We start from the raw sequence: 23,899 nt of genomic DNA, 5'->3' as shown, positions 1-23,899 counted from the left end.
GCATATGCCATCTCTCTCTCTCTCTCTCTCTCTCTCTCTCTCTCTCTCTCTCTCTGTGTGATAAATTAAAAATGTTGCCCGTGGCTCCTTGTAATAAGTTTAGAACATTTCTTTTGGTTGTCACCTCCATAATATATACCAGGCACATCAGAAAAATGTAGACAAAAATTGAACAATCATGCGCAGTTGATTGAGGGTACATAATACCTGACCCAAGTAAACAAAATTTCAGATCTTCTACATTCATGTGGGATGTCCAAATCCATGCCCATAGGATGAAAAATCTATATAAATCTGTGCTTAGCCAATTGGGATCCCCGGAAAACTTGGTTCTTATCCAGAAAACTAAATCAAAACAAAAATTTTCCTAACTTTTGATGTAATCTCTTACGATTTGTGAATAGAAAAAACGTTATCAGTGGTGGATTCATATAAAAGTGATGGTGTATTAATCACAACTTGTCATCTTATAAGTTATGAGAAAGAAAGTGAATAATATTATATCTTTAGTATTATTCAAACTAAATACACTTAGTGGGGCTTAGCAGGGACATGACGAATCTAACAAGAGAGCAAAGGGCGCCATAACCCCCTCCAAATTTTAAAATTAAGGTAATATTTACTATATAAAAAATGGACATTGTGTTCATTCCTGTGATTGTGCACTATGAAACAAGATTCTAAACATATATGTAAACATTCAAAACTTAAAGATATTTATTTATTTTTAAAAAAAGTAACATATTTATAAACATATAAGCAATTGATAAAGTTAAGTTGAATAAAAAAAAGTTTGAAATACAGCCATTTTTCTTCCCCTTTTGATTAATATCTAAAACAAGATTCTAAACATATATGTAATTCTAATAAGTGCAACTTTTGAATTTTTTTTCAATCTCTAATTAAAACTTTAAACCTGTAGTTGAAGATCAACATCAATATTATGTGCCAAAAGTACTTGTAGACCAACCTATTGGTGTTTTTCTCACCACTGAAGTTATAATTGGCTAAACAACACTGATAGCACTTTGAAATAAAATTTATTTTCAATCTCTAATTTAACCATTAAACCTATACTGTGAAATCAAATTAATTTTATGATTCCAAATTTACTAGTAGACAAATCTAATAGTATTTTCTCAACATTTGTTATAACTGAATGAACAAAAATAAAATAATAGAGCTCTGAAAAATAAATGAACTACTTTGAAACATATTTTGTTCTCTATTTCTAATAAATTCCCAGCATTATAAGGATTCTTCTCAAATCTTTTTTAAAAAATAATAATAAACTCATTCAACTACCATGTAAAACATATTCTCAAACATAAATATAAAAATAAATTTGAGACACAAACACAAATGAAAATTTTACACATTGAAATCCAATATTAGCAATCATATAATCTATACAATGTAACAAGAAAGGTCTTTGTAATTATTTTTACTAGTTTCATATTGTGATATATTAGAATTATTTGTTCATTCTCTTTTCATTTCATCCCTCTCTCTCTCTCCACTTAATTGTCCTCCACCCTTATTCCTCTAATTTTCCCCCTTACAGAAGAACTTAAATTATGTTTTCTTTTTCCACTCAATTTTTGAGAAGCTTCATTGCCAACTATTTCCTCAAAATTTTCCCATTATTGAATGTTGAAATTACATAAAATTGGAATTATAAGTGAGTCTAGGAAAAAGCAATAGGAAAAAATATCAAATCATAAGCCCAAGTATAGCCGCCCGTTTCCCATCTCCGAATTTCACTCTCGAGCACCCATTTACCCTTAGCAAATCTTCAACTCTAATAATCTGAAAATCTAAATTGAACCCCATCTCTTGGCCTAAAAAGAGATTTTTTTTTTCTCCAATGGATTGGCCTATTTGGAGCTTCCTCACATAGCACACACAAAGTGGAGGGCATTAGAGCCAGCCAAGTAAAAAGCTCCTCTCACCTTCCTCTTGTGCGCATGCTTGAGCTTGACCCATTTTCTCATGCATTACACTTAAATCCCAATAAATCTTCACATTTATAAATTAGTAAGGATTTTTTTCTCCTAATCGATATAAGCTTCCAAATTGACTAACACATTAAAACCTAGCCCATTTACCACATAAACTTCACATCTTTTTCAATAGATTTTTCAACTTAGTATTCATTTATTTATCAAAATAACAATTTGATATTAAAATTCTCCAACACTAACTTTTAAATGTATTATTTTAGTCTTTAATATTTTCTTTATAATGTCAAATGGTCCTTATTGTTAAGCAGTGGATACAAAAGTCTAACATGGCAAATGATAATTTTTCCTTTCGAGAATTTCACAAGTTTTTAGTGTGCAATTTTTCCTTTTCAACTACTTCACAATTTCTATGCTAACGTAATTTTTGGACTGCTTTTGATCAATCCCATTGGTCAATTTCTATAGCTAATTTAACTGGCTAGTTGATCCTTTTCTTGGGAAGTAGGTTGCCTTCTCTTTTTTTTTTTTTTTTTTTCGTCATTGGAACAAAGTAGTCGATACCGTATCGGTACTAGCCGGTATGTACTATACCGGTACATATACTGGTATTGAAACGCTAATGTTTCGTACCGGTTTAAATACCAGCCATACCGGCCGATTTCAGGCAATACCGGCCGGTACAGAAAAAAAAGTTTTTTTTTTTTAATTTTTTAATTTTTGAATTTTTGTAAGGATAAAATAGAAACTTACTTGTGTGTGTGTGTGTGTGTGTGTATTTATAAATATAAAAAATAACGGGAAACCCCAAACGGTACACTGGTATTGACGGATACCGAAATATATCGTTCTACTAATCAAACTAGTATAATCTCTGGTACGAGATTAACTCCATTGTGCTGGAGCCATTGATTTGTATCTTATTCTCAAACCTATGCACCTACACATTGGTTTTAATTTAGTTATATCAAAAGCAAAAAAAATGGACATGATACGTGGTTTGCCTAATACCGTTTAGTATATTATAACCCACAAACACTAGGCGAGTAGCTAGAGGCAATCACTTTCTTACCAAAACTTAAATGTCACTTAATATTGTTGTTAAATGACTTCTCTTTGAAAGAACCAAAGCTCAGCTAGTTGGGGTGTCCTTGCCAAATCCTTTAGGAGTGGACTCTTGGAGTCGTGGCCAAACCATGGAAGGTGTTTCTCACAACATATTGAGTTATACATTGCCTTACATATTCCAATCATATTGTGTTTTGGCAAACATGATTTTAGTTGTAACGATGAGATCGTGTTTTTCATTTTACAATTATAACTAAAATTTTAGTTCTATACAGTGTACTATACGCATAATGTGTAACTCTCAATAAAATAATTGTTCCATGGACTTTTTGCACTGGGTTGTTGTGTTATCGGTGCGGCCCATGCTTGTTCCTTGACATCCATCATAAGGTTCTTAATTGAATACTTCCGCATACAAGGCACCATAGACAATTCAGTGGACTAAATCAATGTTGATCTTTTTAAAAAGTTGGATATGATATGACATGATCCCGTTGAAATAATAAAATAAAATAAAAGGAGTTTGAATCTTTTAAAAATTTGGTAGATTATAACTAAACTATTGAAAGAAATTTAGGAATAAAGCCAGAATATTCTTTAATTCTTCATTGTACAGTTAATTAAAATAGTACGGAGTTTACTTTCTCTCTCCTTTTTCAGCATTAATGTTATATGTCACGATTTTTCTTCATTTGTTAACATTACATTTGAGAGTTTATAGAGAGTATTAAAATAAATATTATTTAAAAAAAATAGAATATATATATATAAACAGTAGCTCTTTTTAATTTTTAATTTTTTAAAATTATCATCTTGAGGAGTTTATATGAGAAGGGAAAGAAATAGTCACTTATAAATCCCTACTCACTAATTTAATTTGTAATGTGAGGCTAACCCCTGAAGATTTTATTTTATTTTTTGTTTTTGGTTTTTGCTTAAAGCTTTGTTTAATTCGATAGAAACGTTTCCAAGTCAATATCCCCTTTTTTTTTCTTTTTTTTTTTAAAGTTTAAACCAAGGATGTTAGGTTTTAAATCTCCTAAAAATATATATTCGTATTATATTTTTGTAAAGATAACCAAAAAAATAGACAAGGGAATATTATCAAAATTAAGACAACAAAAGCAATTAGCTAGGTTGCTTACTCTTCTCACCCAAAAAAAAAAAAAAAAAAAAATCAAGTATTTGCTTATTTGTTTAGAAACGAGGAGTAATTATTCTTTCCTTTTTGTTCTACTTTGGACGGTGGATTTATTTTAGAAGTCTTTGTCTCAAAATGGTACCAGCCACCGACCAACATAGACTTGACACTATACGTCCTTTTCAATCTCAACTTGCACATCTAACTTGTATAATATATGAATATGTGTTTCCACGTCAATCTATTCAATCATCAATAATTTTTCTCTCTGTAGAAAATGATGAGTAATCAACTGTATGATATGGTGTGACACAATCATATATGCTCTCTTTCTATCTTTATCTTTATCTATTTATATAAGCAATAATACAGGCACATTTAATTTTTCATCCAATTTCACATGTTGAAGTGATTGACTATGAGTAGAAGACAAAAAGTAACGAATTCATATAAAAAATAATGAGTATAAACTATCGACCACTTCAACTTAGTGTGAAATTAATTGTGTACTTAAATATATTCCAATCTAAAATGACTTAAAGAGAGTTAGGAATAAAAATAAGTATTATGCCAGTTAAGAATAAAAATAGGTATTATGACAGTTAAGGAGATGAGGATAAACAAAACAAAAATCAAGTTTATGTAAAAAAAAGTTTAACATACCTCTTAATCTCTTGTTATGAAAAAAAATAAAAAACCAAAAAACAAAAAAAGAAACAAACCTTTCAATCATATTCCAAATAAAAGTTACTATTAACTTGAGGTCCCTGACAAATGCTTATTCTTAACGGCATAAGTAAATAAAAAAAAAATCAAAAATCAAAAATTAAAAATTAAAAATCAAAAATCAAAAATCAAAATCACAATTCAAAATTCAAATTTCAAACTTCAAACTTCAAACTTCAAACTTCAATCAATCAATCTTATATTTCAAACTTTATTATTAACCATTATCCTAAATCTTAACAATAATGATCTAATAGTACCTCATGAAATATAATTAATGTACAAACCATAATATATATATAGGATTTGTTTGAGATCCTTTATTTTCAATCAATTTTATATTTCAAACATTATTATTAACCATTATCCTAAATCTTAATAATAATGGTCTAATAGTACCTCATGAAATATAATTAATGTACAAACCAAAATATATATAGGGTCTATTTGAGATTCGCTTATTTTGTTGAAATTGAAAACTTTTTGCTAAAAGTACTGTAGATAAAAGGTAAAAGTTAATTGAAATAGTACTGTGGGACCCATGAATAATACCAATAGTGCAGTAGGGTTTATGAATAATAGCAAAAATAAGTTAAATAGTAAAATAATTTGGCAAAAAAAATCTATCCAAACAAATACATAATCATTTTTTTTTCTAAATTAGAGTGAATGAATTTCCTCCGATCTGATTTATTACTTGGTGAATAATCACCATACATGGTTATTGTGAGTGCACAATTTGTACCCAAACCCAAACGAGTGATAGGCTCAGGCCCAAAGAGCCTTATACAATGAAACTTGTAGAGTATGGGTTTAAAACCTAGGTTAGGAATATTGGGGAACTGATAAACAGACTAGAAGGCCGCAATCTACGCAAATAATAGATGAATATGACAAAAAACTCTCCTTGACGGCCGAGGACCACTTGTATAGCCTTTCTTTCTCTGAGCAAAAGATTACAATTTTTAGTTTCCAAAAAAGATCCCCCTTTTCTTTCCTCTCTCGTCTTCTTATAACTTTCTTCTTCTTCCCTATTTCATCCACGTGTAACACAGATTTTCCTCCTAGATACTTGTCCCATCCACCACCTTCTTAAAGTCTTCAAATAATAGCTAGAAGGTTGAATATTACTGTTCAGATGTCATTTCTCCATTAATGCGGCCAGGGAGGTAGATGAAGGGCCTTTAATGCGGTGGTAGCAGCTTTTTCCTCAGATATTTCTCACACAGTCCTGCTTCTAACGAGCGCTCGGATCATGCCTTTATCCAACAGATCTTACAGAATTCTGTCTCTAAACCCTTTAGCACGTCACATGGCCTTTACTGGGCTCGTCCAAAGAGATAGTCCTCCTTGGATAACTCCTTTGCCCCTTGTAGCATGGACTGGCTTGTGGGCCTCGAAGATTCTGATTGATCAGACTTATAACAACTAACCAGGCCCAAGGTCCAAATGTGCATTTAAGCATTTTTACCCCCCACAATAGCCCCTCAAAACTTCATTTTTTCCCCCCATTCGAGGTGAGAAATGGAGTTTTGAACCAACAGTGCACCCTCCACACACTTTGCAAACCGCCACACGTGTAGGGGTCCTTTCGCTCCTTTAAAACCGCCTCTAACGCTTCGAAACCCGGAACACTTGCATCAATGACTACAAGTTACGTCTTGTTCCCCACGTTCAACGATGAGATACGCATCCAACGGTCCAGGTTCGTTTTAAAAAATTGGGCGGGATAATTCTAATTCGAGGCTGCCTTCTACACGCCAAAACACCTAGGAAACCGTATCTCCATCCATCCTTTCAGAAATCAATCAAATCTAAGAGTTAATCACTATCTTTCCTCTCAAGAAGCTCGTGAAGAATCGCCTAATTATTTCCCGTAAGTTCTCAACTTTCTTTACTCATTTCTCTTCAGCTTTTATCCTCGGCCACCAACTAAACCGCTCCCCTTATCTAAACTTTCATTCTCACTCTTACCAAATTGGTAGATTTAAGTGTTTAGTAGATACCGACGCTAGTATGGAGGGTTTTCGGGCCAAATATCAAATCCCCCAAGGCGTAGGCTTGAGATATTGCCCAGTAGAAGCCATAAGTAACTCTAGAAGATAGGGAGAAGTTATCATCCCCATCATCGCCTTCCTAGAAGGTGGGATGACCCTTCCCATGAGAAATGTGACCAGCGAATACTTACGTAACCATAGGTTATGCCCAGATCAGTGCACAGCAAATGTATTTAGAGTCTTAGGTTGTGTCGACGCTTTAAACGAACAAATGGGTCTGAACTTTATATGGCACGACATCGTTTACATATACGAGTGCCATAAACTTAAAGGCGTAGGATACTACCTTAAGTCCAGATCTAGCATCGTTAGGCTCAAATCCTATCTTCCCAAATCCAAAAAAGGCATGAAAGACGACTATCTTATCGCCTCGGGAAACTGGTCTGATAGCCCTCACTGCCCAGTCAAATGGGGAGACCCAAGTGTGACTCCATAGGAGTTAGATTCCCTAACCTGTGACTTAGTCCCATTAACTTTCCCTTTTTTGGTTACATTGCATATTACTACACCTTTCTTTGATATTTATTGCTGCTTTAACCATGCTCGTCTCCTCAGATGTTTTTCACAGATAAACAACACGTACGGCCGCGCCTAAGTCTTTGCAGCGTCGCAGACCTCAATCGCGTTCTCCAATCCAAAGTCTTTGTTAACGAAGACCTATAAGTGAGAGTAGCCCACCTGATATTAGGATACGATCCTTTATCAGACAATTTCCAAGAGATTAACAACGCGATCACCGTAGGAGACAAGCGATGCAGAAGGATAGACGTTTCACGACGAGGCTTCCTTTCTGACCACGACCTCCCAGATGACCCCTCCATCATCCTATACTCTCGCCCCATCGCAGAAATTCCTCTCTCGGCACATTCCCAAACAACAGCCATCCGAGAAGAACCTGCGTCCTCACAACAATCGTTGGACGAGGAGATTGACCAGTTTCGCCTTGAAGAAGTTGAGAGACCTCGAGAGGATCAACTCATCATCCTCTCGGACGAAGAGCAGGTGCCTGAAGAAACTTTTGACATAAAAGGTTTAATAATAACACAACTCGACTTTAGCTTCGAAGAAGACGACATGTCCACTCTTAGGAAGCTGATGTCGAAGAGGGGCACGAAAGCCTTTAAAAAGGACGCGAGTGAGTCACAGATCCCTCCCCTTTTGCCACCGCCCCCTCCTCCCTCCGATCCTAAGATTCCTATTCCAGAGCCTAAGAAGAAGAGGAAAAACGAGGCCGAGGAGGCAGAAATGGAGAACTAGAAGAAACTAAAGCAGCAATAACAATAATTGAAAGCAAGCCAAGGTAAGGGACGTGCCTCTTCAGTAGAGAGTAGGGAGAACCGTGACCTGGTCGAGGTACGCCGTACACAGGCCAATTGGACTCCCGAATTGAAGCTAGATGGGGCCCCCATCTCCTGCCAATCCAGCATCAAGGAGTTCCAGCAAGGACATGCTCATCACCTGGCTGAGGCTTTGGAACGACCTCCTCTCCTACCAAAAGACATGGATGCCCTAGATAAGATGACCTAACCACATATTTTTCTCTCTCTCAAAAGGGACTTAGCTTTGGTGAGTGTCTCGTGTTTACCCCCACCTTATTGCTTTCACTACACTTTAACGAAAAAATCGTTCACATGTACTTTGAATTTTGCTTTAACAATAATGCATCTATTTTAATACTTTAATGCAGGCCATTCAAGAAGTCTTTGTTGCAGAAAAGTGGGTGGAAGACTCTCGGAAGAAAGTTGTAGCTGAACTTGAGGTTAGACTGGAGGCTGAGAAGTCTTTAGGCTAAGCCCTTGTGGAGAATAAGAACCTAACCAAGTAGCTGACAGAGGAGAAGAGGGAGAGAGATAGTGCCGAGGCCAGCCTAAAAACGATGAGAACTCAGGTGGAGGGGCAACGCAAACTTCTGCGTCAGAAGGACGAGGACTTGTCCAAAGCCTAACAAGAAAACTCTAACCTGAAGAAGGAGCTTGCTCAAATGAGGGAAGAGGCTCGTACCCTCAAGAAAAGCATGGAGGCTACGAAGAAGGCTGCTTATAAAGAAGGGGTTAAGGCGACAGAAAATCAACTGACAAAGGAGTTCGTCAAGCTATGCCGAGAGTACTACCAACAAGTGTGGGCGAAAACTCTAAATGTGGCAGGGATTCCCACAACTTCCAAGTTAAGGAAGCTTGAGAACATTTGGCTTCCTCAGGACATCCAAGTGCTCGAAGAGCTTCCTCCTATCCTACCTACCCCCGAGGCAGCGCCTTTAATGCATCCATCTATGATTTCGTTGCCCATTCCAACTCCTAAAGAACCTGCTGGCTTTGACAAAGAGAAGGAACAAGGCGACAAAGCCGAGAACCCTCCGAGCAAGAATGCCGAGCCCAATGTTCCTCCACTAGTGGCCAAAGACAAAGGGAAACAAGTCCATACCTCGATCGAAGCAGAGCTAAAACAAACAAAGGAAGACAGCAAAGCAAAAGGGGCTGCCAGCACATCCAAGCAGGACCCCCTACCAAGGCTTAAGGCTTAGGCCACTTAGGACCCCTTTTCCTTACGTGATAAGTTTTTTGTATTTAGGACTTTCATTTAAACCTTTTTATTGCAAAATTTTATTTCCAATGTATCCATTAACAAAAATTAATGAGAAATTTGAAAGGTTTGATCTTCAACAAGCTTTCAACCTTCAGTACAACAATACTACTTCGCTTCTCCTTAGCACAAAATTACATGAGTGGAACAATTAAATCCACCCCCTTAATACATAGTAAAGTCTTTACAACATTTCGATTAATAATAACTTCAAATAAAAGTACATATACTTAGTATATATATGTAAATTATGCCTCAAAACCATAATATATGTAATATAGCAATACACAATCTAAAATTTAATTTAGCATTTAGTTTGGGGGCATAAAACGATCCATCAAACTTACTGTGACTCATCAACACTCATGTGGTATGGTTTCTGCTAATTTCTTCAAAGTAGAGGGTCCAAGGACCCGACATAACTAAGGTTCTGTTTAACAGTCAATAGGATATCGATTTCCACAAGGTATGTGGTCCGAGGACCATGCATGACCAAGTTTTTGTTTGACATTTAGCAATAGCGAATTGAAATGTTAATTTCCCCCAAAGTAGAATGTCCGAGGACCCGATATAACTAAGGTTCTGTTTAACAATCAATAAGATATCAATTTTCACAAGGTATGTGGTCCGAGGACCATGCATGACCAAGTTTCTGTTTGATATTTAGCAATAAGTGAATCGAACTGCATAATGATAATTTGAACAATGAACGACAAAAGTGATTTTTACTAATAATAATACCTTCGTAGGTTATTTACATTCCAAGGGCGTTGTACAATTTTCTCATCTAGATTAGCTAAGCGATATGACCCTATGCCTGCTACAGAAATAATCCGGTATAGTCCTTCCCAATTTGGTGCTAGCTTTCCCTACGCTGGATTTTTGGAAGTACCCATGACTTTCCTCAACACCAAATCCCTAGGCGCTAGTGGCCTTAGCTTCACATGAGCATTATATCCTCGTTTGAGCTTCTGCTGATAATAAGCCATTTGGACCATGACGGCCTCTCACCGTTCTTCAACCAGATCCAGGCTTCTTTCCAGGAGGCCATCGTTATTTCTCGGGCTGAAAGAACTCGTTCTTAATGTGGGAAACCCAGATTCCAAAGGTATCACTGCCTCGGCCCCGTAAGTCATGGAGAAGGGTGTTTCTCCAGTGGATCTTCGCGGCGTAGTCCGATATGTCCACAAAACGTGTGGCAATTCTTCTACCCATCTACCCTTTGCATCATCCAACCTCTTCTTAAGTCCACTGACTATAACTTTGTTAACGGCCTCGACCTGCCCATTTCCCTGAGGATAAGCGATAGTGGAGTATCTACTTGTGATGCCCAAGTCATTACAATATTTTCTAAAAACTTTACTATCAAATTGCACGTCATTATCTGAAATAAGTGTGTGAGGTACCCCAAATCTAGTGATAATGTTCTTCTAGATAAATTTCTTGGAGTCCACATCCCTAATATTTGATAGAGGCTCAGCTTCGACCCACTTGGTGAAGTAATTAGTTCCCACGAGTAGCCACATTTTGTTTCCCATAGCCCTCAGAAAAGGCCCAACTATATCCAGTCCCCATTGAGCGAATGGCCAAGGACTAGACAAAGGATTAAGGACACCACCAGGCTGGTGAATATTGGGAGCAAACCTTTGGCATTGGTCACATTTTCTTGCGTACTCCTAGGCTTCTCTCTGCATATTGGGCCACCAATATCCCTGAGTCAGAGCTCTATGGGCTAAGGATCTCCCCCTAGTATGGCTTCCACAAATTCCCTTGTGCAATTCTTCCAAAAGTGTCTCTGTCGCTTCAGGATGTACACATAGCAGGTATGGTCCGAAAAAGGAGCGTATATACAACTTCTGATTCTTAGACAACCAGAATTGAGGCTCCTTTCGACGAATTTTATCTGCTTCAGACTTCTCCTCGGGCAGAACATCGCTTTTTAGAAAAGTAACCACGAGGTCCATCCAGCTAGGTCCGGGTCTTATCAGATGGATATGGATGACACTTGTGGTGGTTAAAGTCAGTTTCAACAAGTCTTTGATGAGAATAATCCTAGGCAAACACTGAGCCGAGGACGTCGCCAAAGTGGCCAACGAGTCCGCATGCATTTTTCCACTTCTAGAAACATGTGAAATGATGAAAGAATCAGACTTGGATTGTAAACATTTGACCTGGGCCAGGTATTCTTGCATTCTCGGATCCTTAGCCTTCGTGGTCCCCGTCACTTGGCCCACAACTAATCAAGAATCCGAGGACATATGAACTGCCTTTCCCCCTATTCTCTGTACCATATCCAGACCGACTAAGACAGCTTCGTACTCTGCCTCGTTATTAATGGCCGAGAACGCTAATCTTAATGATTTCTCAAAGGTAATTCCTTCAGGGGATACCAAAACAAGTCCAACGCCTGATCCCCTCTGGTTTGCTACCCCATCAACATACGCTTTCCAAATCGGAGGCCCTTTGCATGTGATCATGCCAACTGATTTTTCATCCATGTGCGATTCTTTTGCAGTTTCTTCTAACTATGGTTCGACGAACTCTGCCATCAAATCAGCGAGAACCTAGCCCTTCACCGAGGTGTGCAGCATATATTTGATATTGAAAACTCCTAGAATAGTTCCCTACTTGGCTACCCTTCCTGAGTAGTTAGCACTTCGCAACACGAACTTGAGAGGCAGTTGAGTTAAAACCACAACGGTGTGGGATTGGAAGTAGTAAGGAAGTTTTCGTGTAGCATGGACTACGGCCAGAATTGCCTTCTCCAAAGGCAAATAGCGCACCTCAGCTTCATTCAAAGATTTGCTAACATAGTAAACCAGTCTTTGTACTCCACCGTTGTCCTTTATCAGAACCAATTTGACTGCATGGATAGCTACAGTTAGGTATGCAAACAGGATTTCATCGACCTCCGGTCGAGACATGATGGATGGTCGGGAAAGATATTCCTTAAGTTGCTGAAAAGCTAAAACGCACTCCTCGGACCATTGGAATCCTTTCCACTTATTTAACAATTGGAAAAAAGGTCTACACCTATCAGCGGACCGAGAGATAAACCTGCTGAGAGTAGCAGTCATCCCGATCAATTTTTGAACTTCCTTCAGATTTCGAGGTGGTTGTAAGCCCTGAATGGCTCTGACCTGTACCGGATTTACCTTTATTCTTCTATGAGTTACTATGTAGCCTAGGAACTTTCTAGAGCCCACCCCAAAAAAACACTTTGAGGCGTTAAGACGCAACTTGTACTTCCTAAGTATTTGAAAGGTGTCATCCAAATCTTTCACATGCATAGGTACTGTTTTACTCTTCACTACCATATCATCCACATATACCTTAATGGTCTTCTCTAGCTGTGATTTAAACATCCTAGTCATCATCCTTTGGTAAGTAGCTCCTGCATTTTTCAAACCGAATGACATCAGTTTATAGTGATAATTTCCCATAGGAGTAATGAAGGCAGTCTTCTCTTGATCACACAACGTCAAAGGTATTTGGTGATAACCTTAGAAGGCATTTAAAAAACTCATCTGAGGGTGCCCAACCGTAGCATCCACTAGCTAATCGATGCAAGGCATCGGGAACAAGTCTTTTGGGCAGGCTTTGTTTAGGTCTGTGAAGTCCGCACATATTCTCCACTTTCCGCTCTTCTTTTTTACTACGACAGTATGCGCTAACCTTTCTGGGTAGAAAACTTCTTTAATAGCTCCAACCCTTTTGAGCTTGAGCACCTCTTCCTTGACGGCCTCGGCATGTTCTTTCAAAGAACGCCGAGGTGGTTGCCTCTTGGGAATAATGGCAGAGTTGACATTCAAATGATGACAAATGAAACTTGGGTTAACCCCCGGAGCCTCATAGGGATCCCATGCAAAAACATTGATGTTGTTTTTCAAAAACATCACCAATTCCATTTTCTCTTTGTGTGGTAGCCATATCCCAACTTGAAAGAACCTTTCGAGGTCATCATTTATGAGAAATCTTTCCAACTCTTCACACGTGGCCTCTTCTGCTGTCACCGCTCCGGGCGCATTCAGAGTTGTTAATTGTTATAAGTCTTCCACAGCCGAGGTCAAGGATTCTAATTCGGCTTGATGCAGCACTGCGGCCGATATGCATTGCCTAGCTACTGCTTGGCTACCAAGAATTTCTTCAATCAATCCACCCGAGGGGAATTTTACTTTAACATGTAAAGTCGAGGAGACAGCACCTAGAGCATGCAGCCAAGGCCTGGCGACGATGGCCGTGTATAGAGAATATGTGTTAACCACAATGAAATCTACATTGACCGTTTCTGGGCCCAACTATACGGGCAAACAAATTTGTCCCTTCGGTATGACAGCCTTCCCTTCAAATCTTATCAACGGCGAATCATAGGGAGTGAGATCCTCCAACCCTAACTTAAGTCCCTTGAACAAGTCAGGGTACATAATATTCGCACCGCTACCCTGATCGACCATCACCCTCTTGACGTCATAATTCCCTATCCTCAATGTGACCACCAGGGCATCGTCATGTGGTTGAATAGTCCCAACCTTATCCTGATCGGAGAATCCCAAAATAGGCATACTCCCTTTGATCCTCTTCGGCCTTGGGCCAGACTCCTCAGCCTAAGAATGTGATACCGCCATTACCCTTGTAGGACAGGAACCCGTCCTGTCAGGTGCTGCGAAGATGACATTAATCGTTTCCAAGGGCGGCCGAGATGAGTTGTTCTTCTGATTATTTGAACCCGAATGATTTCCTTGTCTGTTGGGTTGAAACAGGTGTTGCTTCAATTTTCCCTCGCTAACAAGCTGCTCTAAATGGTTCCAAAGGGTCCAACAATTCTCGGTAGTATGACCCACATCCTGATGATACTGGCAAAAGAGGTTTTGATTCCGTTTCGTAAGATCCCCCGCCATCTTACTGGGTCACTTGAAGTAGGGTTCCTAACGGACTTTCTCCAGCAATTGGTGCATTGGTTCTTAGAATACGGTATTAACTACTTGAGGAGTGGTTGAACCAGATTGCCCAGAGAAATCTCTCCTCGGCTTATTGTTATGGTACCTGTCCGACCTGAAATCTCTTCTCTCCTGCAGGATAACCTTCGCCTTACCCTTACCTTGTTGCTGATCTTCCTCAACCCTTTTGTACTCGTTGATGCGATCCATGAGGCGCCGTACACTCCGCACGGGCTTTTTGGTCAGATATTTCCTTAAATCATGATCAGTTGAGAGGCCCACTTTATAGTATTAATCATCACTTCATCAAAATCGCCGTCGATTTCATTAAACATTTCCCAGTATTTGCTAGAATACGCTTTCAAAGTCTCACCCTCCCTCATGGCTATGGATAACAATGAGTCCAAAGGCCAAGGGACTCTGCTGCATGTAATGAATCGAGACGCGAATGCCCTAGTGAGTTTCATGAAAAAATCGACAGACCCCGGCTTTAGTCCGTTAAACCATTTTATAGCAACAGGTCCCAGGCTAGAGGGAAAGACTTTACACATCAAGGCTTCGTTCTGAGAATGTACCGCCATCCTCTGATTAAAATGGTTCACGTGTTCGACTGGGTCTATCCTGCCATTATAAATGATGAAGGTGGGCTGAATGAACCGCCGTAGGAGCCTTCCCTTCTTGATCCTGCGTGAGAAGGGTGACTTGGAGAATTGGTGTAACGCTTGGCTCATAACATCGTTTCCCAAGCTCCTAGAGGGAAACTTCTTATGCTTACGACATCATCATTCTCGTAAGAGAAGGTTTCGCTAGGGGGAGTCCTGGACCTTGGACTGTAATTGCTTCTTTGGGACCCCCTAGAGGAAAGACTGGATGGAGGTGAAGCCTGCCTTCGTCTGACACGGTGTAGCTTTTTCTTAAGGTGGTCAATCTCCCTCTACATGGCCTTGGCATCATCCTCATGGGTGGCCCTGCTTCCACCACGCGAATGGCTTGCATCAGGGTGTACTGTATGCACACTTCCCTTTCGATCCCTCCGACGCTCAAGACGCTCAAAATGATCTTCGCGTTGGGACCCATAAGACTCTGTATAATGTGAACCTAAGCCTGCCATGATGTTCCAATTCTTTCAACACTAGATTTTCCACAAATGGCGCCAATTATAAGTGCACAATTTGTACCTGGACCCAAACGAGTAATGGGCTCAGGCCCAAAGAGTCTTATACAATGAAACTTGTAGAGTATGAGTTTGAAACTTAGGTTAGGGATATTGGGGAACTAATAAACAGACTAGAAGACCGCAATCTACGCAAATAATAGATGAATATGACAAAAAACTCTCCTTGGACGTAAGCCGAGGACCACTTGTATAACCTTTCTTTCTCTGAGCAAAAGATTATAATTTTTAGGTTCCAAAAGAGATCCCCCCCTCCTTCTTTCCTCTCTCGTCTTCTTATAACCTTCTTCTTCTTTCTTGTTTCATCCACGTGTAACATAGATTTTCCTTCTAGATACTTGTCCCATCCACCACCTTTTTAAAGTCTTCAAATAATAGCTGGAATGCTGAATATTACTGTTTAGAGGTCATTTATCCATTAATGCGGCTAGGGAGGTAGATGCAGGGCCTTTAATGCGGTGGTAGTAGCTTTTTTCTCAAATATTTCTCACACATTCCTGCTTCTAGCGAGTGCTTGGATCACGCCTTTATCCAACAGATCTTACAAAATTATGTCTCTAAACCCTTTAGCATGTCCTATGGCCTTTTCTAGGCTCGTCTAAGGAGATACTCCTCATCGGACAACTCCTTTGTCCCTTGTATCGCGGACTGGCCTGTGGGTCTCGAAGACTCTGATTGATCAGACTTATAACAACTAATCAGGCCCAAGGCCCAAACGTGTATTTAAGCATTTTTACCCTCACAATTATTGTTTAAGCAAATTGTTTTATCAAATAGATCACATGACTGAAAATAAAAGAGGATAGTTTTATTTAGAGGATTTTTTTGTTTTCAAAATGACTAAGAGGAATTTTATTCGAAACAAAACAAGCCTTATTAGTACAAAAAGACTACAACGCTGCAAGAAACAACCTTTACATTTAAAACCTTCAATAGAGCCTAATGTTGGAGAAATATTTTCCCAAACTGTGCAAATTAAGATAAACTTTTTTTTTCCCAATATATATCGAATACGTATATATAAATACAATTTTGTGTGTATGTGAATATTATTGCTTGATAAGTAAAAAACATATTTTGACGTGCATGGATTCCACCTGGAATATGAGACTTGCCACGTGTTTGAATAATTTCTTGATGACATTATACATTTGCTGTAAAAGTTTCCTTCAACGAATGCCAGTGGCAGTGGGCCTTGAAATTTTCCAATATCTCATATTTTCACGTGAGTATTTTACCATTTTTTTAAATTTTTAATTTTTTTTAAATTTTTATTTATATATATATATATATATATATAGTGAGAGAGTAACAACGTTCCGCTACAGCACCCACTGAGCACCAATGATGTTTGCATGTTGGACACATAAACATTTCGAATAAAAGCATAACACATTATCCTTAATTATGATTGGACCGTGAGGTAATAAACTAAAGCAACCTAAGTGGGGTAGCATTATCACTGGGACAAAAATTAGAGTGACACGTATCCAAGTTGTACCTTACTAAAAGACATTGACACGTAGACCCACGTGGGTCCCAATCAGCCTGTATTGTAACTTGTAAGTTTGTAAAGCCAAAGCAATTTGCCAATTTTCCCTTTTTTGGTTTAAGCTTTTTAGTTCCACCTTCCAAACCTAACATCTTAGAGCTCAAATTTCCTCTGGAGGCAGACATATCTACTGCAATTTTTTTTTTCCAAAAAAGCGATCTATACAGCCTACAAGTAAGTATTAATTTGTTCTCTTAGTGCTTAGTAGGTTTTTGATTTTTGATTTTTATTTAGTTAATGGATCCTTTGAACTATAATGACATATTGTTTTACTTCTATTAATCAAATCAATCCTAAACTTTCAAATGCTTTGATATATATTAGCCTATTGGACATTGATCCACCAAGTGCATGCTCTTAATTTACATTATGTGGGTTAGTAGTGAATAGATATTTGGTGCTACGTTATGCAGATTTTAGTATTTTAAATTGTTTTTACCATTTTTTAACCTCAAAAGGAAGGCAAACTATTACCCAATGACTGGTAGGAGTATATTTCTGTGTCTAGCAAAAGAAATGTAACCAGAGAATTGTAGCTGCAAGAATAGTCGGTTGCTTTTGCCATTAAAAGCTCGATCATAATCTTCATAGACACGGTTGTACAGAGGCCAGGGTAGCTTGAGATTATTAGGGATACCAAGATTTTAGCCATTCTACAATTGCCAGAAGAATAGAACTAAACAAATTGGAGACTTTTGCATGATGGGAAAAGCTGCGAAAATAGGCATAAAGAACTCAATAGTCAATACAATAACCCAAAAAAGGGAAAGAAAAAAATAGTGGCATAATAATATACGCATAATAAGAAAGTTAGCTGTGTATCTTTTTTGTGTCATAGAATCTTTCAAAGATACAATGAATTAGTCTGAAGACTCTGGACATTTTGTAGGATCGCATTAGTGTGCACTGATCATCATCATCCAAAGGGAACCATTAATTAGCACTAGCTACCGAAAGTTTTTTCTGCTTTTGATGTCAAAGTTTTGATTTGATGGCTGAGATTCTTAAGTCTTACAATGTCTGGAGCACGTGCCCCTTGGAAGGCTGTGAAAGGGATAAAAGTACCTATAAAACTTTGATGAAAGAGGCTCAAAGTGAAATTGATTAGTCAGAAATAAAAATTTTATTTCTAATTGGTTTGGCTTTCTTTCTTGTTAAAGAAATTCTTTATGACAAGACTCAACTATAACACTTGGAGTACATTGCCTATTCCTCGTTCGCTCCAAGTTAACGAATTGGTTTTCCTTTTGTGAGCCAACTGATTCTTCCCTGTCTTGGCTCACGTTAGTCATAGATACTCAACCCAAATCCACAACACCTTGCTGATTTCGACAGATGACACCAATTTTAAGGATCAAAATTTCTGTCAGCCCAAACCACTTAGAATAGTGAGCTTGCAAGGTCAGCTTAGGCCCAAATCATTAAATTTGTTAGAGATGGAATCAAACAACAAGAAATGGCTTAGCCCAAGGATGAGAATTAGGGAGGAAGACCCTGTTTTATCAAATATATAGTTCAATACATTAGTACAAGCTTGCCTGAGGAGGCTGAAATTACACAAATAAATGTACTGTTCATGTTCTGATCTCTCTATGATCTTTTTACAATGCTCTTTGTATTTTTGTTCGAACCCCCTTCTTTGATAACCTTCTTTTCCTTATATACTCTCCCCTCCTTCACATCTTGGCCGTCCATTACTTCCTAACCAGCCTCCCCTTATGAAACTTGTCCCTTTTTCCATTTGAAGAAGGTGGTGGTAGAAGGAGTTTACTTAGCTGTGACTTGCATTGCTTAGGTCACTTTCTCATCAATGCAGCTAATAAATCTATTGCCCCCCTCATTTAATGTGGCTAGGAAGCTAAATGCAGGGCATTCAATACGGAGGCTACAGGCTACTCCAAACTGGAAACTTCCCCCTTGACCTTTGATTCCCACTTGGTATGCCTTACAGTACTTTTGACTTATCTCTTCACCTTCCTGAGCAACCCTCCTCTTCGGGCCAGTGGCATTGTCACCCCACACTACGACTCTTAAACTTCATCCTCATTCCTCAGGTCCCTACAGTGATGGTTTGGTTTTTTTTTTTTTTTTTTTTTTTTTTTTTTTGTATATGGCAGTGGCTGAGCTTTTGTGTTAATAGTGGTGGTTGTATTTTTTGTTTAATGGTGGTGGTGGGTTTTTTGTGTATGGTAGTGGCTGAGTGACTGTGTTTTTTGTTTAATGATGGTGGTGGGTTTTTTGTTTATGGTGGTGGCTGTGCTTTTTGTTTAATGGTGGTGGTAGTTTTTTTTTTTTTTTTTTTTTTTTTTTTTTTTTTTTTTTTTTTTTTTTTTAAATAGTGTTGGCTAGATTTTTTATTCGTTGTGGTGGTTGGGTTTGTGTTTATGATGGTGGTTGGGTTTCTGTTTTGGATTTTACTTTATTTGTTTTGTTTTAAATTGGGATTTTTTTTGCATTCTTTATGATTTCTCCATGGTTTGTAATGTGGGTTGGGTTTTTATTTGATGAGAATGTTGTAGGTCTTCTTTCTTTGATAGTTTGGCTTCATATGATGTTGCATTATGATTATTTTGTCTAGTTTGTTATTGGGTATTTTGTGGACATTTTTTGCATTGTCTTAGTATTAATAATATTTTTTTATTGCAGTACATCTTATCAGGGATATAGATTTGCAGTCTAGTTTGTTATTGATGTATTTTATTTAAATTTGTGCAGATATGAGATTGGTGGCAAAAAGATAGCTTTTGTGGGACTACTTGAACTCAAATAATTTTCTATAAAGTTTGGAAGCTAAGACATCATTTGTATATAAATGGTTGTAATTACTTTGTGAACATCTTTATTGCATTTTTAGATTGTATGAATGTTTTTTTTTTTAATGGATTTGGTTAGAAATGAATAGGTTAATGTAATGGCAAGTAAATGTAAAGAACATTAATAATAATAAAAAAAATTGGTGACGATAATTTTCGTCGCCATATCTAACTATAAGCAGAAATTGATGATGAAAGAATTCGTCATTTGATCTATAGAAATTAATAAATAAATAAAAACAATCTGTGACGCAAAACTTCGTCACCTAATCTATTGAAATTGGGACAAAAAAAACATTTGGTGACGAATATTCCGTCACTGAAAATAAGGTTTAGTGACGAAAAGCTTTCGTCACCTATTATTTTTATTGGTGACGAAAAATTTTCGTCACCTATCATTTTTTTATTGGTGATGAAACATTTTTGTCACCAATACATTCTGTGATGGAGCTTAGGTGACGAATGCTGTTTCGTCACTATTTCGTCACCATATGTATTCGGTGACGAAATAATGTCATATTGTGAAGAAATGTTTTGTCACCATAGTCCTTTCGAGAATTTCACAAGTTTTTATTACCTACTCCTAAATCATCAAAGTAGCATGCCATTGTTAGTGCGCAATTTTTCCCTTTCAACTACTTCACAATTTCTACACAATTTCTATGCTAATGTAACTTTTGGACTGCTTTTGATCAATTTCTATAGCTAATTTAACTAGCTCGTTGATCCTTATCCTTGGAAAGTAGGCTGCCTTTTCCTTTTTTTTTTTCTTCGCTGGAGCCATTGATGTGTATCTTGTTCTCAAACCTATGCACCTACACATTGGTTTTAATTTAGTTATATCGAAAGCAAAAAAAAAGGGACATGATATGTGGTTTGCCTAATACTGTTTAGTATATTATAACCCACAATCACTAGGCGAGTAGCTAGAGGCAATCGCTTTCTTACCAAAACTTAAATGTCACTTAATATTGTTGTTAAAGGACTTCTCTTTGAAAGAACCAAAGCTCAGCTGGTTGGGGTGTCCTTACCAAAGCCTTTAGGAGCGGACTCTTGGAGTTGTGGCCAAAACTTGGAAGGTGTTTCTCTCAACATATTGAGTTATACATTGCCTTACATATTCCAATTATATTGTGTTTTGGCAAACACGATTTTAGTTGTAATGGTGAGATCATGTTTTTCATTTTACAACAATATAACTAAAATTTTAGTTCTATACAGTGTCCTATGCACATAGTGTGTAACTTTCAGTAAAATAGTTGTTCCATGGACTTTTCGCACTGGTTTGTTGTGTTGGACCTTTTGAAAGATATCGGTGCGGTCCATGCTTGTTCCTTGACATTGATCATAAGAGCATTTGCAACAGTGGAGCTAAAATAGCTATATACCTAAACACAAGAAATTACCTTTCAGTAGTGGAGGTATAGATTTTTTTTTTAGCTCTCAGCTACAGTGCACATGTATAGATACATGTTCACTGTAGCTCAAAGCTAAAAAAAAAAAAAAAAAAAAAAAAAAAAAAAATTCCAGTTGAAGATTAAAATAATACCACTTGCTCATTTTTTTTTTTTTCATTCTTTTATCACCGTGCCTCTCTCTTTCATTCACTCTCATCTCATCATCTGAAGCTCTCTCTCTCAGACCCACGCTGCCATCCGCCTCAGACCGTTGCCGCCGATTCGTATGAGTTTGATCTTGGTTTTTGGTTGGGTTGATCACTGTGGCTTTTGTCAACTGTGGATGATCTAATGGGCTTTTGGTTGGGTAGATTATAGTGGGTTTTTTTTTGATTGGTTGTCGGTGGTGGATCATGGTGGTTCTGGGTTTTGATGGTGCTACGGGTGATGTGAACTAGTGGGTGATCATGGTGGTTTTGATGGTTGCTATGGGTTGTGGATGATTATCGTTGTGCTGTGGGTTATAAGGAAATTAATTTTTATTGGGTTTGATATATTATTTTATTGTAGTGGATGTATCATTTTATTTTGATATTTATATTATTTTATTGTGTTTAAAACTAAAATAGATCTACTGTTGCAGCATGTTTGGTAAAATAAATAAAGTAACTTTTTGTGGAGCTAAAAAGCTAAATTTTTAGCTCCACTGTTGTGATGCTCTAAGTTTCTTAATTGAATACTTCCGCATACAAGACACCATAGACAATTCAGTGGACTAAATCAATGTTGATCTTTTTAAAAAGTTGGATATGATATGACATGATCCCGTTGACAACAAAAAAAAAAGAAAAGAAAAGGAGTTTGAATCTCTTATAAATTTGGTTAAGATTATAACTAAACTATTGAAAGAAATTTAGGAATAAAGCTAGAATATTCTTTAATTCTTCATTGTACAGTTAATTAAAATAGTGCTTAGTTTACTGTTTCTCTCCTTTTTCATCATGAATGTTATTGTGGGGGTAGAAGGGTCAGAATATGTTTGTGTGCCTTAGGCTTGGTCTGAGGATATTAACTCATCCGAGGAGATCTTAGTGGTAATAACTATACTAAATATAAAAGACCAAAAGCAAATTATTACGAAAGAAGTTGGTTGAAATGGTCTGAGTAGGGAGATCTCCTTGGCTATATGAACTAAATGTTATACCATACACCCTGATGTATATAAGGGAATTCTAGGAGGTTTAGTGAGGGAGGATGTGTTCCACATGAGCATCGGGAGAAGGACTGAATAAGAAATATCTTAGAGAAAGCTGCTGCCACTGCATTAAAGGCTCTGCACCTACCTTTCTGACCGCATTAATGGGGAAATGACCTCTGAACAGTAGCGATCAGTGTTACAACTATTATTTAAGGATTTCAAGAAGGCGGTGGATGTGACAAGTATCTGGATAGGTGATTTGGTCCATACGTGGAAGATGGTGGGAAGAAGGAAGGTGATATAAAAGGAAAGGAAAGGCATTCAACAGGGGGGATCGAGAAAAGAAAGAGAAAACACTGTATACACCACCTTCAAATATAATCTATTGTTGAAAGAAGAAAGAGCAATATAAGTCATTCTTGGCTTACGTTCGAGGAGAGTTTCTATCATATAATCATTTCATTGCACTTGTATTGGCGATCTAACCCATCATACTTCTTATCCAATATCCATAGAACCTAGATTTCAAGCCCACGCTCTACAAATTTCATTGTATAAGACTTTTGGGGCCTGCACCCTTCACACGGTTGGGTCCAGGTGCAAATTGTGTCCTTACAGTTATATTTCACAATTTTTTTTTTTTTGTTAACATTACATTTGAGAGTTTGTTGAGGGTATTAAAATGGATATTATTTAAAACAAATATAGAATATATATAAACAGTAGCTCTTTTTAAATTTTTTTTTAAAAAAATTATCATCTTGAGGAGTTTATATTAGAAGGGAAAGAAATAGTCACTTCTAAATCCCTACTCACTACTTTAATTTGTAATGTGGGGCTAACCTTGAAGATTTTTTTTTTTTTTTTTGGATTTTGCTTAAGGCTTTGTTTACTTCGATAGAAACGTTTCCAAGTCAATATCCTTTTTTTTTTAGTTTAAACCAAGGATGTTAGGTTTTAAATATCCTAAAAATATATATTCGTATAATATTTTGTAAAGATAACCAACAAAATAGACAAGGGAATATTATCAAAATTAAGAAAACAAAAGCAATTAGCTAGGTTGCTTACTCTTCTCACCAAAAAAAAAAAATCTAGTTTTTGCTTATTTATTTAGAAATGAGGAGTAATTATTCTTCCCTTTTTGTTCTAACTTAATTTGGACGGTGCATTTATTTTAGAAGTCTTTGTCTCAAAATGGTACCAGCCACCGACCAACATAGACTTGACACTATACGTCCTTTTTAATCTCAATTTGCACATCTAACTTGTATATCATATATGAATATATGTGT

Source organism: Castanea sativa, chromosome 5 (genome assembly GCF_040712315.1).
Source record: "Castanea sativa cultivar Marrone di Chiusa Pesio chromosome 5, ASM4071231v1".
NCBI lineage: Eukaryota > Viridiplantae > Streptophyta > Magnoliopsida > Fagales > Fagaceae > Castanea > Castanea sativa.
The sequence above is the reverse complement of the archived record's forward strand: the minus strand, read 5'-3'. Positions refer to the sequence as shown.